At 40.5% G+C, this 18,133-nt stretch overlaps 2 long non-coding RNA genes and 1 pseudogene across 21 annotated transcripts in view; 1 reads left to right on the top strand and 2 right to left on the bottom strand.

Annotated features, from left to right (window-relative positions):
- LOC143673850 (uncharacterized) overlaps positions 1-9,400 on the bottom strand; it is an 84,770-nt gene extending 75,370 nt beyond the window's left edge. For 10 of the 20 annotated variants that reach the window (XR_013170712.1, XR_013170713.1, XR_013170708.1 and 7 more), the window contains exons 1-9: positions 9,258-9,399; positions 8,767-8,835; positions 7,472-7,681; positions 6,990-7,043; positions 6,738-6,843; positions 4,067-4,372; positions 3,237-3,295; positions 2,552-2,603; positions 954-1,143 (exon numbers count right to left, since the gene is read on the bottom strand). This is a non-coding gene — a long non-coding RNA (uncharacterized LOC143673850). The other 10 variants (XR_013170720.1, XR_013170721.1, XR_013170722.1 and 7 more) reach the window with 9 other exon arrangements.
- Positions 9,401-12,340: 2,940 nt separating this feature from the next.
- Positions 12,341-17,334, top strand: LOC143673854 (uncharacterized). The gene is made up of 3 exons (XR_013170743.1): positions 12,341-12,413; positions 14,398-14,574; positions 17,143-17,334. It is a non-coding gene; the product is annotated as an uncharacterized LOC143673854 (long non-coding RNA).
- Positions 14,934-15,234, bottom strand: LOC143673849 (cytochrome c oxidase subunit 7C, mitochondrial pseudogene; annotated as a pseudogene).
- Positions 17,335-18,133: the final 799 nt, after the last annotated feature.

Raw genomic sequence — 18,133 nt, 5'->3', positions numbered from 1 at the left:
GGGCTTGGGTGTGTCCACTCTCCTGGCCCGAGGCTTCTTGACTTCAGACCTCAGCCTCCATGCTTTTGCCTCTGAAGTCAGTTTTCTTCCATGGTTTCCCTTCTCTGAACCCCACAGTCCAGACTGGCAGTGGCTGTCTTTATACAGGTCCCACAGCACTCTTGTTGGCTTTCTAGGCAGTAACCTTGGGCCATACCCATCACACATAAGGAGTATCCTTCCTGGATAACTCCATGTCTGATCCGAGCTTGCTCTGAAAAGACTGACTGGTTCCATCCTCACAGGGAGCACTATTCTCTGGCGTCTCCTTTCCTGGAAGCCCATCATTTCTATAATATCAACTTCTGGTTTCTTCATACCCAAAAGTTCAGGTCTCAGCTGATCTCTCTCAGGTCGCATCTCTCAATAAGGGGTGAGGTGAAACCAGGATGCAATTCTGACCTTTCATTTGGAGATCACTTCTGCTAAATATCCAAATCCATGGCATTTAAAATCTACCTTCCGGACAAAGCCACTCATCCTTCTGCCCAATTATCTGCTATTTGCAAACAAGGCTCGCCTGCCTTCCAGTTGACAATCACGCCTGCCTCCTTTCTGGCTACGGCCTTGCCAGTGGTATCTTTAGATCCCACATTTCTACCGACAGTCTCTTCAAAGGATTCTAGGCCTTCTCTTTCAAGGTTCTCCCAGTTCCCCCAGATTCTTCCCCTTGTCCAGTTCAAAAGCCATTCCAACAGCTTTGGTATTTGCAAATTGCAGCAGCAGCACCCCACTCTCCAGTACCAAAATCTGTTCTAGTTTGCTAGCTGCAGGAATGCAATATACCAGAAATGGAATGGATTTTAAAAAGGCAAATTTAATAAGGGGCCAGCTTATGGTTCTAAGGCCGAGAAAATGTCCCAATACAAGCAAGTCTGTAGAAATGCCAATCGATGCCTTCCAGCTAAAGATACCTGGGTTCAAGGAGGCCGATGAAGTTCAGGGGTTCTCTCTCAAGTGAGAAGGCACATGGTGAACACAGAGTTTCTCTTTCATCTGCAAAGGCATGTGGTGAACGCGTTCAGGGTGCCTCTCTCATCTGGAAGGGCACTTGGTGAGCATGGCGTCGTCTGCTATCTTCATATTTACATATTGACTGTGGAGCTGAATAGCAGAGATCTTATGACGTGATAGCTGAAAATACTTTCTACCTAACCCTTCAGAGAAAATAATGTGCCTATTCTTGGGCTACATAGCCAATTATAAAAGGACTGTCTCACTATATTAAAATAGCAACAACAGGGCGGGCCGCGGTGGCTCAGCGGGCAAAGTGCTTGCCTGCTATGCCGGAGGACCTCGGTTCGATTCCCGGCCCCAGCCCATGTAACAAAAAACGGAAAAACAAAATACAATAAAAACAAGAAAATGTTTAAAGATGTTTCCCTTTCTTCCTTCCTTCCTTCCTTCTATCCTTCCTTCCTTCTCTCTGTCTTTAAAAAAAAAAAAAAAAAAAAAAAAAAAAAAAAATAGCAACAACAAAAAAGCACATTTTAGAGATAGAGAAACGTAGGCATGCTTTTGGGCTTTGTTGGCATTCTGGTATGGGTGGACCTATTGTAAATAAAATATCTGCAGAAGTACTTGTGCTAAGGTTGGGTTTTAATCCAGATTCCTGGAATCCTTTACAAGCAGAGTGAATATCAGAGTGAGAATAAGTCATGTGAAGGAGTTGAAAGGCAGTGGAACCCAAAGAGGCCAGGAGAGGCTGCCACGTGCACTGCCATGTGATGTAAAGCCATGGAAGAAGGACTGTTGGTATGAGACCCAGAATGCCAGTCTTCTAGAGAAAGCATCACCTTGATTTTGGACTCCTAGCCTCAAATCCATATGTCATAAATTCCCAGTGTTTAAGCCAACCCATTGCATGGTAATTGATTTAGCAGTCAGTAAGAGAATATCCATGTTCATGGGAAACGTACATGGAACTATTTCGTGTTCAATGTGTCTTTGTGTAACCTGCTCTCAAATGTTCAGAAGATAGGAAGCATATACTCAACTGCAAATAGGAGTAGTCCAAAGGAAGAATGAGTAAACATGAATCAAAGTCAATTGGGATAACCCAAGCTGAGGGATAGAAAGTAAACAAGAATGGAAAACAATGAAATAAGCCTTGGAGACCAGTGGGACATCAACATACATGTAACAGGCACTGCAGAAGGAGAAGAGAAAAAGGGGAAGAATAATTTGAAGGAAAATGGCTAAAAACTTCCCAAATTGGATGGTCACTATTCACGTACACATTCAAGAATGTCAAGAACTCAAAGTACGATAATTTAAACACAAACACACTTTATCACAAACATGATAAAATAGTGCTGACCCCAAGGACAATGAGTGACTCTTGAAAGCAGTAACAGAGAAGCAACTCATCAATTACAAAAAATCCTAAGTAACGCCAACATGCATGCAACAAACAACAAATTTCTAAATACATAATGTAAAAATTTAGACAATGGAAAGAATAGACATTTTGACAATAAATCTAATGAAAGATGTCCAACATTTCATTTACCTCTATAGTGAAAATCTCCTCAGCAGCATTTTCTCTGGAAATTGACAAATTCCTAGGATAATGCAACAGACCCAAAATAACCATAAAATCCTGAAGAAGTAGGACTTGGGGACTTTACACTACCATTTTTCAAGACTTACCATAAAGTAACAGTAATTATGACAGTGGAGTATCGGCCAATACACAGACAACTGGGGCTTTATACAATCAAAGTTTAGATTAGACCTGCACAGTCAACTGATTGACAACAGAGGCCCCAATGCAACTTGGTGGACCAAGGATGGTCTTTCCAACTTGAGGGTTGTTACTGAGAAGATCTGCGCTGTCGCCTACATGAAAAACATCAGGAGGTTTTGCAAAAACTTCAGTGTGTTTTGTTTCCACGAGGTTTGATTTATTCTTCCCATTAATTCAAATATTTAAACAAATATTATCTGTTCTGATTTTCTCCAGTGCCTTTCAGAGTGGTCAGAATTAAACTTGAAGCTCCACTTTGGAAATCTACAACACCAGAGGACCTGAATTTTCCTAGAAGACAACTTTATCCCTCTATTCTGCTTTTCCTCCTTAATGAACAATACCTAATGATTCTGATCTACTTTGAATTCTACTTTTCCATTTTAATGTGTGGACCCATAAACATCTATAAAATCCACCATAAAACATGCATCAAGAAACATCTCACCTGAGATACGTCCAATTTCTGCTCCTTTTGGAAGAGTGTAGAGAACGGGAATGGATAAGCTGAGGTACAAAAAGAGGAACTGAGTCATGAGAGATCTGGTGAGCTCCTTCTCTTCCTGCCTAAAAATCTTATCACAACAGCTTTCATGACCTGAACTTGTGCATCTCCTATACGATCACCTGCGCTAAACCCCCCATTTCTTCACTGGTTTAATTAAACTTTTTTCCTATTGATCTATGAACAATCCATGCCCCTCTGACCAACTCACAAAAACTTAAAAGAGGATTAATATTAATAGCTTCTTAATAGTATTTATATCTCAAGTTAAAAAAGCAACAGAAAATTCTGAAAAAAGAAAGATGGGATTTTTTAATGACAGAAAATTTCTTAATCCTGTTGTCTAACTGGTTGCTGTATTTCAAGAGGACTTTTTGATAAGACACTTCTGTTGACTTATTGAGACAGACTGAACACCAGTACTCCTAGCATTGTGCTAAGTGAACCTGGAAAAGCCACTCCTTTGAGGCCTGATAGTTTATTAAGCTTTCAAGAGTCAGAAATAAAATCCCCTACCTGTACTATTATTTTGTGACTCTATATATTCATGATAGAGGGAGCCACTGACAAGCTCAAGATGCAACCTGTGGTGATTGATACGTATGAGAACAACTCAGAATCTAGAAAGAGGGAGGGAAGAATGAAGAAAATGGGAGGCCCTTGAAGGAGGGGTGGAGGCAGCATTTCCTCAGCTGTGGGTGGTTCTGTTTTCCCTGGAGATAATGTCCTCATAAGCCCCCCAGCCATGTGGCTGTTCCTGGGCAGTCACTCACCCCTTTCAACCCAGGTCACCACCTTCTGCAAGTTGATCCACGATTTCCACTGTCACAAGGACTGGGATTGCTTGTGGATGTGGTAACATCACCATCTGGCTCACCCAGAGCAAGGGGATCAAAAACTACTTCTGGTGGAACAATTCAAGGCCTGCTCTTTTCTGGACTCTTCTGCCCTGCTCTGTAGCTCTGCTGAGTACTCTCTGGCCAGCGAGGCTGTTCTTTCAGGTAGGTCTCCTGTTTCTGCGGCTCTGTCCTTCCTGCCCCATGAACACTGCTTCATACCAGGGAGGCTGGGACCTAGGCCTGGGGAGAAAAATCAGGTTAGTCGAAACCTTCATCTAGAGTAGAGTTGCTCAAAATCAGCAGTACTGCTATTTTGTGCTGGGTAATTGTGTGGTATGAGGGGGCAGATTTGGGCATTGTGGAATATTTAGCTGTATCTCTGGTCTCTTCCCAATAGAGGCCAACAGCACTTCCCTTCTCAGTTGTGACAAGCAAATCTTTCTCCAGACATTCCAAACAGACCCTGGGGAGCAAAACTGGCCCTCTCTGTCCCCAGTTGACAACTAATACAGGGCCTTAAACCTGACTTTTGGACTTCAGGACTCTACTACCCATGTCTGTGGCCAGTGGCCACATGTGACCAAAGTACTTGAAATGTGTGACTAGTGTAACATGCTGAAATCATATTTTGGATGTTTTGGGTTAAACACAATGTCTCCTCAAAATTAATTTCACATAATGTCTGGAGCTTGATAAAGTATACTTAAGGCAATTATATAAATGAATATGCTAGTTTATAAGAAATGTACAAGGAAGTATTATGTGCCAAGGAGTAAAATGTGGGCAACCTGCTCTCAGATGTTCAGAAAATAGATAGATAGATGCACAGACAGACAGACAGGGCAAAGGAGGCAAAATGTTAAAACTGGAAGATCTGGGTATCTGGTGGAGGGGGTTTGTTGGTGTTCTCTGAATATGAGGTTTGTATTAATTTTGCTGCTGTCCTGTAAGTTTAAACTTATTTATTGCCAAATAAATAATTTATTTATTGCAAAATTATTTACTGCCAAATAAAAAGTTAAAAAAATATATAACATTATTCTATTGATGTAAAAAAAAAAAAGCTCTTGATGATTCTTCTCTATTTTGAAATCTTCAACTTCACTGAACATTTTTAAAGTGTTATAAAACTCAGGATCTTAAATTATAATTATGTATTATCTTTTCATTGTCTTAATTTTCAAGTAGGACTGTTCTGATACTAATCCTGAGATTTATGCCTTTATACTTTTCATTGAGGTATTGCTAAAAACTATTCTATGAAAACCTAATATTTTTGGTTTGGAAATACAGTACTTTAATAGAAGTCAACAGAGTTTAAAAGATTTTAGTATACCCTTTCTAATAATTATAAGCACGTATTTTGCTTAGAATTCATCTGTTTTCTTTCAAGTCTATAATTTTATTTTGGCAATAAATAGTGAGATTTAATTAAAGTGAAAACTCGCAGTTTATATCTAAAGCGCTATATGATATGCAGAACTTACAAATATTGAATCTCCATAATAGTACATGAAAATAGTATACCAAAAAGTAAGGCTGGCAATCTGTCCTGTTATAGATAGATAGAGAGAGAAACAGAGAGAGAAGAGAAAAGAAGAGAGAGAGAAAGAGAGAGAATGAAAACCCTGTGTTTACACCAGCTCATCATCAGTTGAGACTGCCTTCTTTAACAACATCTGCCAAGGGACCATGCCAACTTCATCTCATGAATAGGCCCCAGACCCACCTCCTCCCTCCATCTCCACTGCAGGCCCTGGGATTTCTTTCTAGTCTATGACCACAACCCAACTCACTGGCTTGGGTTTGGCCTGCTCCAATTCCTCCTCCACAGAGGGTCTGTGACTCTATTACTTTCCCACGTCAAACACTGTCTGACTCGTTCACAGACTTCAGAATAAACCCAAACCTCTTGGGCTGTCACACCAGACCTGACATCAGTCGGTCACAACCTCTCCGTCGGTTCACACCAACCTCCCAACTGGCTCCCAGACTCCACCCAGAGACACCACCTGCCTCGAGTCCCGGCTTTTCATGCCTCTGTGCTGTAGCACATGCTACTTTCTGTCATACTTCCCCACCCTTATCTTCCCCCAGCTAAATCCTTTTGGGGACAGCTTAGACTTTACCTCCTCTGCAAAGCCTTCCCAGACCTTCTTCCTCTCACATCTCTGGCACAGCTGTTATTTTATATATATGTGTAATATATATGGATATATTTATATATAGTTGTGTATTCATCACCACGATCATTTTTAGAACTTTTGCATCAGTCCAGAAAAAGAAATAAAAAGAAAAAAACCCATACATCCTAAACCCCTGACCCCATTTAATTAAAGTGAAAACTCTCAGTTTTTATCTAAAGCGCTAAATGATATGCAGAACTTACAAATACTGACCACAATGGGGTACTAAACTTCACGATGGCCTTCTGTGTCATTACACCCAGGAAATGCAATCTTCTAAGAGTCTGGTGTATCGGCCTACACCACTTATCGGAATCACAAAAAGAAGTCTGATTTATGAATTTGCTCCCCTATGAGCATAACATGCAAACATGAAAACACACCATCAGCTTTTCTACATAACACACGTCATGTCTTACCTGAGGACGCAATTTCTTCACCTCTTTTCATTCCCACTCTTTTATAAATCCCTCTCTCAGGATCAACATAGATTTCTTGAGAATATCCAGGCAGTTTGCAGACAGGCTAAAGAAAGAAAATAGCTGGGAGTTTTTACAGGAACAAATAAGAGAAAAGTAACAACATCTAATGCAATTTGTGCAAATTTTACCTGCGCTTAGTGTCTCAAATAAAATTTTTATCTCTGGAACAGATTTACTGTTAATATTCACCTAAATATAATGGCAGGATGACTGTCCAATCACTATAAGGGTGACATTTCCTTCCTTCAAAGAAAAAAAAAAGGACAGACACAGATGATTAGAAATTATATACGTTTAAAAACTAAAAAATAGAAAAGAAATTATACGTTTTATACAACTTCCCTCACCCCAAGTTTTTTATTCCCTTCTAATGCTACCTATAGGCTTTTACGTGGGCAGGCACCAGGAATCGAACCCGGGTCCTCAGGCATGGCAGGCAAGCATTCTTACCTGCTGAGCCACCGTGGCCCGCCCCTATTGGCTTTTAAAGCAGTAAAATTGCATGAGCCAGAGCAAAGAATTATATGCTAATGGGTTCAATTAATTCAGATGATTCTTTTGCCAAGAATTTCAAAATGATACAGATAATAATTCTCTTCACTGCCCCCAAAGGTATACATAAAAAAGAACAAAAGCTATTAAAGTTGAGTTATTTAATCAGACAATTTTACCTTCTTTTACATTCCAGTTGACATCTTCTGGTGACACAGATCTTAGATTCAGAAAGGCTGTCCAGCCCCTTCACACAAAGCTCACTTGGATGAACTCACTGCCCTCACTCCTGCGTGGGACATGACTCCCTGGGGTGTAAATCTCCCTGGCAATGTGGAACAGGACTCCAGGGCAAGAGCCAGGAAACGGCATCATTGGACTGAGAAAGCCTTTTTGACCAAATGGGGGAAGAGAGAAATGAGACCGAATAAAGTTTCAGTGGTTGAGAGATTTCAAACAGAGTAGAGAGGCTATTCTGAAGGTTATTCTTATGCATTACATATATCCCTTTCTGGTTTATCGTGTATCAGAGTGGCTGGAGGGAAGTACCTGAAACTGTCAAGCTGTGTTTCAGTAGCCTTGATTCTTCAAGATGACTGCATAAATATATAACATTTATAATGTGACTGTGTGATTGTGAAAAACTTGTGTTTGCTGCTCCTCTTATCCAGGGTATGGACAGATGAGTTAAAAAAATATGGACAAAACACTAAATAATTGGGGGACAAAGGGTAAATTCAATTGGGTAGATGGAAATAGTAGTGGTCAATGACAGGGAGGGTTAAGGGGTCTGGGATGTATAAGTTTTTTCTTTGTATTTTTCCAGAGTGATACAAATGTTCTAAAAATGATCGTGGTGATGACTACACAACTACGGGATGGTATTTTGTGCCACTGACTGTTTACTTTGGAATGGACTGCATGTGCATGAAGATATCTCAATAAAAATATTAAAATAAAAACAAAAAAACTTACCTGGAGATAAACTTATATATGTGCCTGAAGGAAACTATAGATACCTGGCTGTCATAAGGACGAGCTATGCACATCTATTAACAACTACACATTTTCACCTTTAAGATAAAATAGTATTTCCTCCAGTGAACAAATAGTTGGAGCATAATAAAAGAAACAAAAGGAAGAATACATCAGCAATTTCCAGAATTTATGTTTTTGATCATTATCATTTGACATTTGAAAACAGACTGTTCAGTAACATGAAAATGACTACCATGGTTAGTAGGTCTATAAGCAGGCAGCCTTGAATAAACTAGGACAGAAGTCCATTGCTAAGGTGTCTCTCCTCTTTTTTTGGAGGTGTTGGAGAGGTGAAAGGGGGTGAGTAGCTAAAACTCTGGCTCTCTGGGTGTCTGTGCACTCCACACACACCTACTGCCCTTCTTATAAACCACAGGTAGCTTTCAGAAGGTCCCCTTAAAGCCGGCACGAGACACTTGGCTCTCAGAAAACTTACTTGTAAAAAACTCTTGGGGATTTTGGTCAGATCTTCTACGTATTCCTTGCAGATACTAAACTGAAAAAACTGAAATTACAACAGGGCAAAGAGGGTAAGTTAGCAACATAACATCCTCCAGGACCAGAAGGGACCAAGTATTTCTTCATGCGTGACGCTAATTACCAAGACAGGGTGGGGAGTGGGGGAGGGGGGGTGAGTGCCCGAGGCGCCCGGTTTGCATTAAAATCCGGCTGACCCAATCCAGGCTGAGCCACTCCTCTGCCTGACAAAAGGGCCTCGGCTCTGGGGGCTGGTTCCCATTCCGTTAAAGGAAACGGGAGGAGCAGTTCCCGTTCCGCAAGCCTCTAGTGGGCGGGAAAGGCCCGGCCCGGCCCGGCGGACCCTCCCTCTCAGGCTCCGAACCCTCCGAGGGCCCGACGCGCACCCCGGGCGGGGGAAGCACCCTGCGCCCGCCACCCCGCAGCGCTCTCCGCGCCGCCCGCACTCACCGCACGAAGACCACGACGGCCCGGCGCTCCCGGAACAGCGCGCCCAACGGCACCCGCTCCCCGGAGTCGTCCAGCGCCGGCAGTTCGCCCACTGCGAAGCCCCGGGCTGGCCGCGCTCAGGGCCGCTCGGCGCCGGGGTCGCGTGACCGCTGACCTGCCGCGGGACCTGCGGCGCGGGGCGGGGCGCGGGGTCCTGGCGGGGCTTAAGGGGCGGGACGGGGCCGGGCGCGCGGGAGGAGCGGCTCCAGGTTGCTCTCGGGGTTGGCGCAAAGCCCGGAACGGGACCCCGGGGGCGGGGCGCAGGTGTGTGAGCAGAGCTGGAGCCGGGCGGGGTGCAAGGCGCTCCCGGGTCTTGCCGGGAGGCTCGCAGGGCGCGGAGCGGCGGGGGCGGGACGAGGTCCAGGCGGGCTGGGCACTGGGGGCCGGGCGGGGCGCACCCGGGCCGCGTCGAGATGCTGGTGCCGCGGTCCTCGTTGCCTCGGGAACCTGCAGACCACGCGGGGATTTTCTTCCTCGGGATTCAGGGTAGGAGGAGCGAGAGGTCTTGGAGGAGAAAAGCATATTTTAAGGAGAAAGCAGCCCTGTACTCCAAAGTCGTCTAGACCTAGGATAGTTCTTACCTATCTACTCAAGAGAACCGGAGTTGCCCAGGAAATTAAAAGGAATTTTTTTTCTTTTAAAAAATATTTAGAAGAAATAAACAATCACATCTGTCAACCAATAGTATAATTGTTTTCTTTTCATTCCGTTATTAACCCAACCCCCCTCAGCTCTGATAATACTCCTTTTTCGAGATATCAATTACATATAGTGTAACGTACAGCCCTGAAGTGCAGAATTCAATTAATTTTTCCAACATTATATAATAAAATTTTTCTAACATACCGAAAAGCTGGAAAAATTTAACAGTGAACACTGTATATCCACCACCTAGAGTCTACCCCTAACGTTTTGCTCCTCTTTATCACGCATCTATGCAGAGTTAGCTGAGTTTTACCTGATTATCCATCCCTGCCATTCACACCTCTATCAAAATACTGAAACTATTTCATCACTGGAGAAAATCCCCTCAACGTCACTATTTTTAACAGTGGGAACAATAAACCTATTTTAGAATTGTACTGGGAAAGGTTTCAAGAGTCCATGTGATTTCCAGAGTGTTTCTAGCTAAAGCTGTTGATGAGACCCTGATGTGAGGTAACCCAGCAGTGTGTCATGTGCGGGTCCCTGAAATGGTAGATTGCGGGGAATGAGGAACATGGAGTGAGAGAGCTGGCATCAGTTTTGTAGAGGAAGTCCCACCAAGTCTCAGGTGTACCTACCAGGTGGTCCTTTTTTTAATATGTTTACTTTAAAAAAAATACAGTTCTATACCACTCGATTAGTACCACCTTGCATTAGTGTGGCACACTTAGGATTCATGAAAGAACGTTGTTACAATAGTTCTATTAACTATAATCCATCCTTTACAATAGCGTTTGCCATGTTGGACAACTGTATGTTTTTTCTTTTATTTTTTATTCTAGTAACATATACACAACCTAAAATTTCTCTTTTTAACCACATTCACAAATATACTTCAGTGCTGTTAATTACATTGACAATATAGTGCTACCATCATACCAGGCAGTCTTTTAAGCAGCCTTCCTGTTTCACGTCAATTTCTTCTAGGGCAAGAAGAGGGAAATTAAGGAATTTCTGCAGCCTGCATGAGACCCAACCGGCTTTAGACTTGAAATGGGGACTCTCATGGGTGGTGGTGGCCTGTGTGCAAGACTTGCAGGGAAGGAGCAGATAACATGCAGGGTTTTTGTCTTCATAAGTGCACTCACTTTTCTGTCTGGGTTTGGAGCTCAGAAAGTTCACTCCTCTCTATGGCATGCATCTTGCTGAAGCCCTTCAGTGCAGCAGCCTACGTCAAGGGCAGAGCATTGCTCAGGAGGGCGTGACTGATGTGACTCAGCCACAAGGTGTAGGAGAAGCTGGTCCTGAATCCTCTGGCTTTCCATAGTGTGACAACTGAGGGCTTCTACTTTATTGAACACATGTAAATGATACCCAGTTTGAGGTCCTGAAGTGGACATAGAAATATAGAGCTGTTCCCTTTCTCCTCCACTCTGAAAGGAGGACACAGGGAAGGAGTGACCCACCTCATTCAGGACAGGACTTAATCCTACAAATATGTACAATTTCCTAATACAGATGACATCTCAAATGAACAGAAAAGGCTGATGTCAATGTCACAGGGATAACTAGATGGCCCTATGGAAAGTTACATTTATACCACACCCCCCAGAATAGGACAAAATTCAAATGCATACAAAGATATGAATCTATAAAATAAGGTCTATCACATTTTAGAAGACTACACAGAATGATTCTTTACAATGTTACAATGGAAATGTCCAACTATATGACTCAAAATCATAAAGGAAAGCTGCTACATTTGAAAAAATGAACATCAAATGGCTGTATGGGACAAATATTAAGTGTCAAACCCTAGGAAAATTGTACATTTTATATCAGTCACAGAATAGAGGTAGTAAGACATACTAGACACTATAATTAAAAGATGAGCACATCAATAGAAGAATGGGTAGGGGATAAACAGTTCAATAAAAAGAAATACAAATGAAAAATGCTGCAGGTGTGCAGAAGACAGCTTGGTGGTTGCTTGGTAAGTTAGGTATAGAACAACCATATGACCCAGTAATCCCACTTCTAGGTATACACCCAAACATTGGCCATAGGGACTAGAACAGATATTTGCACATCAATGTTCATGGAGGAATTATTCACAATTGCCAGAATGTGAAAGTACCACAGGTGTCCATCAAGCGATGACTGGATAAATGCAGTATAACATACAATAGAATATTGTTCAGCTGTGAATAGGAGAGAAGTCCAGATACATGTGACAATATGGATGAACACTGAAGACATCATGATAACTGAAATAAGACAGATGCCAAAGGAAAAATATTTTATGATCTCACTGCTTTGAAACAATTAGAACAAACAAACTCAGAGTCAGAATCTAGAACATACGTTACCAGGGTCTAGGGTGGGGCAGGAAATGGGATCTTAATGCTTAAGTTATATAACAATGTGAGGATACCGTGAGACATTGATGATTTATTTTTGACAGAATATGTGGTATGTGGTCATATCTCAATGATATCTACAAATAAAAAACACACAAAACAAACAGAAAGATTCAAATCCAAGAGAAAATATGGAGAGAGGTATCTTCATTCAATGTTGAGAGGGTAGCAGAAGGGTGCAGTCCCTCTGGAGGGTAATTGTATTTGTTTCTTAAATGCTGCCAGAGTGTGAGATACTAGAAATGGAATGACTTTTAAAAAGAGAATTTAATAAGTTGCAAATTTTCTGTTCTAAGCCTATAAAATGTCCACAGTAAGTCATCCAGGGAAGATATCTTAATTCAAAGAAGGCTGATGGATCTGAAACACCTCTGACAGATGGGAAGTCGCTATGCCTAGGAGAAGTCACGTAGGTGGCATCTGCTGGTCCCTTACTCCTGGGCTCCCATTTTTCAGTCTCTCATCCTGTGGGGGCTCCTCACTTCACTTCTCAGGGGCTGGCTGTCATCTCTTGGCTCCCTGTGGTTCTCTGCAGGTGCTGGTTTGTTTTAATATCTCATGGCCATGTTTGAGGGGCTCCAAGCTTCTCCAAACATCTGTGTCTCTGTTCTCCAAGTGTTGGCATGTGTGTCTGCTCGGCTTTGAAGTTTCTATTGGCTCTCTCTCTGTTGGCTCTGAGGTTTCTCTCCAAAATCTTCCTCTTTTAAAGGATTCCAGTAAACTAATCAAGACCCACCTGGAACGGGTGGAGCCGAAGCTCCATAGAGTTAATCTAATCAAAAGTTTCTGACCTACAATGATGCATTAGGGTTAAAAGAAGTGGCTGCCTCCACAAAGACTGAATCAGGATTAAAACATGGCTTTTCTGCGGTACATAAGACTTTTTAAAAAACACAGCAAAGTAGCAGATTCACAGGATAACTACAGGGTCATGATATGATTAGGCAGTCCTCTTACTAGGAATACATTTGGAAGACTGAAAGTAGGAACTCTAATAGACATTTGTACACTGATGTTTATGGTAGCATTATTCATCATAGTAAAAGGATGGAGGTGATTGAAGGGTACAAATGGAAGAGTGGAATGGCAAACTGTGGTGCACACACGATGGAATATTGTGCAGCTACAGAAAGAAATGAAGCCATGAGGCATGCAACGGTGTGAATGAACCTTATAGACATTATGTTAAGCAAAATAAACCAGAAACAAAAGGATAAATATTGCATGGTTGTTGCTTCCTATTGAAACGGAGCTCGAAGGATATTAAGGAATGATGAGAAAAAAAGAAAGGAAGAAAGAAAGAAAGACACAGACGGGCTCAGGGGGTCTGAAGCTTGAGTTTACTTCAGACAGACTTCAGACAATTTTATTCTCAACCAGATCCTAGTTATATACCACAGGATGTCAATAGATATGCAGGCATTTCCTGAGGGAGCAAGATTCTTATCTCACAGTGTTCTTCATACTTAACATAACTGTTTGGGGTAAACATTCTCTTCCTCCCAGACTGCTCTACATAACAATCTCCACAGTTTACCGCTGCCATCCTGAGGCCAGCAGCTTGCAACAAATTCTGTAGGTCTTGCTTTAAACTCTTGGCTTCTACACATGGTCTCTTTTAGAAAATACGTATAAGAAAATTGGGGCAGTAAGTTATTCTTGAGTTTTAAGTGTTATTTCTAAATTCAGAGATGCTGTGCTCTATGGGTGTTCCCTGGTATCTCCATGGACCTTTGGATACCTAGTGATGCCTAAGACTCAGGGTTAGAGTAAATGTGAAACTCAGCATTACTCCATACAGCAATTGTCAAAGAAGCTGATAAAGAGATCAGACTTCAATTAGAGATATGAGTGAAGTTGAATTTTCTCTTCAAAAAAATTTTCTCTTCAATTTGCTTTTAAACCATCTGTATTTGCTCTTCAGAAAAATGCCTATTCATATCTTTAGCCCATCTTATAATTGGCCCTGCTCTGTGGTTTTATTGCATTTTTTAAAATGAAAAGAAATTTTACTTTTATTGTTATTATCTTTACAGACTTTGCCTAAGATACCGAGTCATATTGCACCAGCATTTTGCATGAGCAGCTGTAGTTTCATAGTAGAAAAATCTGAAGAGTCAACAGCCCATGATGTAGTATGGAGAGAAATAGGAGTACAGAGAAGCTATACCATGGAGAGTACTCTGTGTGGCTGTGATCAAGGAAAGTATAAGGTAAACCATCTCAGAACTTCTACCCATAAAAATATTTGAAGACTTTCCTCCCATAAGTACTAAAAGCAGTCTTCAAGTATTTAATAAATGATAGGTTTGTTATACTGAGTTATATGTAAGACTTTGCAATAATGAATTTAATCATCTGAATGTGAATAGTTTGCCTAAACTCCTTACAAAATTCTTAGTTCTTTGAGTTTTTTAAGGTCATAATTTTTTTTTTTTGGTTCATGTAGTAAGTTTATTTATAAACATATCCAATATGCTATGCGTTTAACAGAGTTTGAGCCCTGTTTCAGGACTGTACTTTTTAAAATGCTCCTCGTCATAGCAGTTTCATGAATAAAACTAAAACATTCTTATCTCTTAAGCAATTGTCTTCTTAGTATAAAGAAAGTGCAACAAATCCAGATCCAAAGTACAAAGTCATCATAACTAGTAACCGCCACTTGTTTTCTACTGAAAATGGCAAATTCTTCCCAGGCCCCTCCTCATGGTGGCTCCTGTGGACACAGAGGTCGTGAGCCTCCAGATGCTCTGCCCCAACATGGCCCTGGTGGAGACGTGCGAAAAGCTCAGAAACTGAAGGCAGGAGAAATGGTGATGCCAACTCAGTACACTTTCCCGACCTTGTCTCTGCAGTCATCATTTTAGGAATGTGCATTGCTGTACATAAATTTAAATACTGATTAGTAATTTACAAAGACTGTACAAGAAGTACATTACAAAAAAAAACTGTTATTTATATATTAGATGTAGGTATATATATTTGTGCATTTAAAAATAAACACATCATATTTGCTCCTAAAGCACCTAGTTTGTTAATTTAGAATATTGTGTGTGATTTTTAAATGTATATCCCTTCAAATTTTTTCTCCACTGAGACTGCTTTTTTTTAAAGGGTATCCCCTTAAACTGTATTGTTTATTCGTTACATGCGATAATGGATGATACAAAAGGTTCATTTCCCATCTATAACTTTAACTGGTACGTTATTCAGTTTAGATATACTGCACAGGATATACCAACAATCATTTTTATAACCAAATGAAATTCTGTAAGTTTGATTGGGTGACCCTTTTTACTGATGAACTCCAGGTCATAACACAATAACTGTCAATTCAACTACACCAAGGTTTCTGAAGACAAAAAGGCTTCTCTGCACATGAGCAGTCTTCTAAGATAATAAATGAATTTTGAATGGAACCTGACATCACCCTGAAGGAAGTCTAACTTCACACTGTTGGGGCAGTTTATCAAGATGGCTTCAGAGTAGACTAACTTTACACAGCACGTTTTAAAAATGCCATATTTATTCAGCATCATGATCAGACTATTACATTTAGCAATCAACAGCATGGATGCAAAAAAAAAATCTACATTAAAACCCTTTGCTGAAATGCTTTACACTTTCCACAGAACAGAAACTAAAATAGCCTGTTATACAATTAGTCACAAATACAGTCCTTGTGGGTTTTTTTACCCATACACATGAGCACTTTCTAAACATATCCTCTTCGTAGCAGCTAGGCCCTGCCACCACTGTGCTTGGCTGAGTTCACAATCCGTTGTAACCTGTGGCTTCCCTGTCACTTCTCTGGATTTTCTCTCCTGCTAAGCTTTGTTTCCTGGAAATGTTTTTTTCTGCCACTGCTGTAGCTACTGCTGCTGCTGGAACCACCACAGCCACCTTGGTTTCATGGTTTCGCAAATTATTCACCTCCACTACCAAAAGGACCAGAACTTCTGCCTCCAAAGTTTCCTCTCTTCATGGGTCCAAAATTTGAAGACTGACTGTTGTAATTGCCCAGATCATTGTAGCTTCTGCCACGTCCAAAATTGCTTCCATCATTACTAAGCCCATGACAGCTGTTCCCACTGCCACCACATCCACCACCACCTCGGCTGCCACCAAAGCCACCACGACCACTGACGTTTCTTCCACGACCACAGTTGTCATTCCCACCAGAACCACCTCCACGACCACCACCGAAGTCTCCAGAACCATCTCACCTCTTTGGCTGGATGAAGCATTGGCCATCTCTTTCTTAGACAGGCCTTTCCTTACTTCACAGTTGTGGCCATTCAAATTATGGTATTTCTTAATTACAGTCTTATCCACAGAGTTATGATTCTTGAAAAAGAAGACGCCTCTCTTCTTGCCACTGCTTTGGTTAGTCATGATTTCAATCATTTCAATTTTCCCATAATGCTCAAAATAATCTCTTAAGTGGTGCTCTTAAGTGTCATCTTTAAAGCCACCAACAAATCTTTTTCACAGTTAAGTGGCTTTTGTTTCTTCCCAGAGTGTTAGTGAAAATAGTTTGCATTCTAGTGAATGAGAACAGACGTTTTAGAAATAGTCTTTGAGGCCATTTGGTTTCCTTTGTGACTTAAAATAATTGTATATTGTTAAGACATTGTACTTGTTGAGACCTAGTTCCATACAAAATGCTAAAACTTTTAATTTTTTAAATATTGTTATGTTTCTTTTATATAATTTTAATGAAATGCAGCCAAAAGATAGCAAATTTTGTAGTTACATCTGTAATACTGCTTTATTCCTAGGGTTTACAGATTGGTACTCAAGAATTGGAAGAGATGAGAGCAAAATTTAGTGTTGGTTTATTACACTTGAAAAGACTGACCTCCCCATTGGAATATAATCTGCCTTCCAGCCTTCTTGAGTTTGAAAATGACTTAATTGAATCGAGCTGCAAAGTAACTAGTGGGATAAACTTGTGTTCTTCTATTGTTAAGTTATAGCTTACTATTAAACTCAATTAAATTAATTAGAGTTAAGACACAGATTTGGACATCCAAGAGCATTTTAAAAATTAATTAATTTATACATCTAATATTATTTGTTTCAAATTGTAAAAACCTTGATTCTTTTAATTTTGATTTTTGAATGAAATTTTACTGAAATATCCTCATATTTTCAGTGCTGATTTTAGTAATCTTAATTCCTATTAGATGTAAAGGATAATGACTTACTTTTAACTCAACCATAAGCAATGTGAATTACTATAGTACTTATATCAGCTATCTAGGTTAAGAGGGCTTAGAATCAGGATATGTGTTTCAAAAGAAATTTTATTTTGTTGATGTCTACACACATCAAATGGCTAACCAGTAAGCTCTGATGACATAATTTAAAAGAGCTAGTTATAGTTAAATTTGATTATTTAACTACATCTGCCAAATATATTCTTCTAAATAGGTAGTCTTTTTCTTCTAAAATTCAGTATACATAGAATTTAATTAATTATGAATTCAGAGAGAATTCAGTATCATGATTCATAATAATGAACATAAACCATTTTGTAGTTTAATGTATAAGGACAAGATAGTCTCATTTTATAGAACTTTTATGCTTTTTGTTATTCAGTATTGACTTGTCATGAGAGTTGTTAATTTATTGTCATGCACTGTTATGCATATCAGTGTAGGAGTTAAATGCAGTAAAACATTACTTGGAATTCCATTCTTTATAAATACAAAATTTATACAAGTGATCACTGTATTCTCTACCCTTCTGTCTCTAAGCAATAATGGA

This window comes from Tamandua tetradactyla, chromosome 2 (genome assembly GCF_023851605.1).
Source record: "Tamandua tetradactyla isolate mTamTet1 chromosome 2, mTamTet1.pri, whole genome shotgun sequence".
NCBI lineage: Eukaryota > Metazoa > Chordata > Mammalia > Pilosa > Myrmecophagidae > Tamandua > Tamandua tetradactyla.
This window is presented reverse-complemented; position numbering and strand designations above follow the sequence as displayed.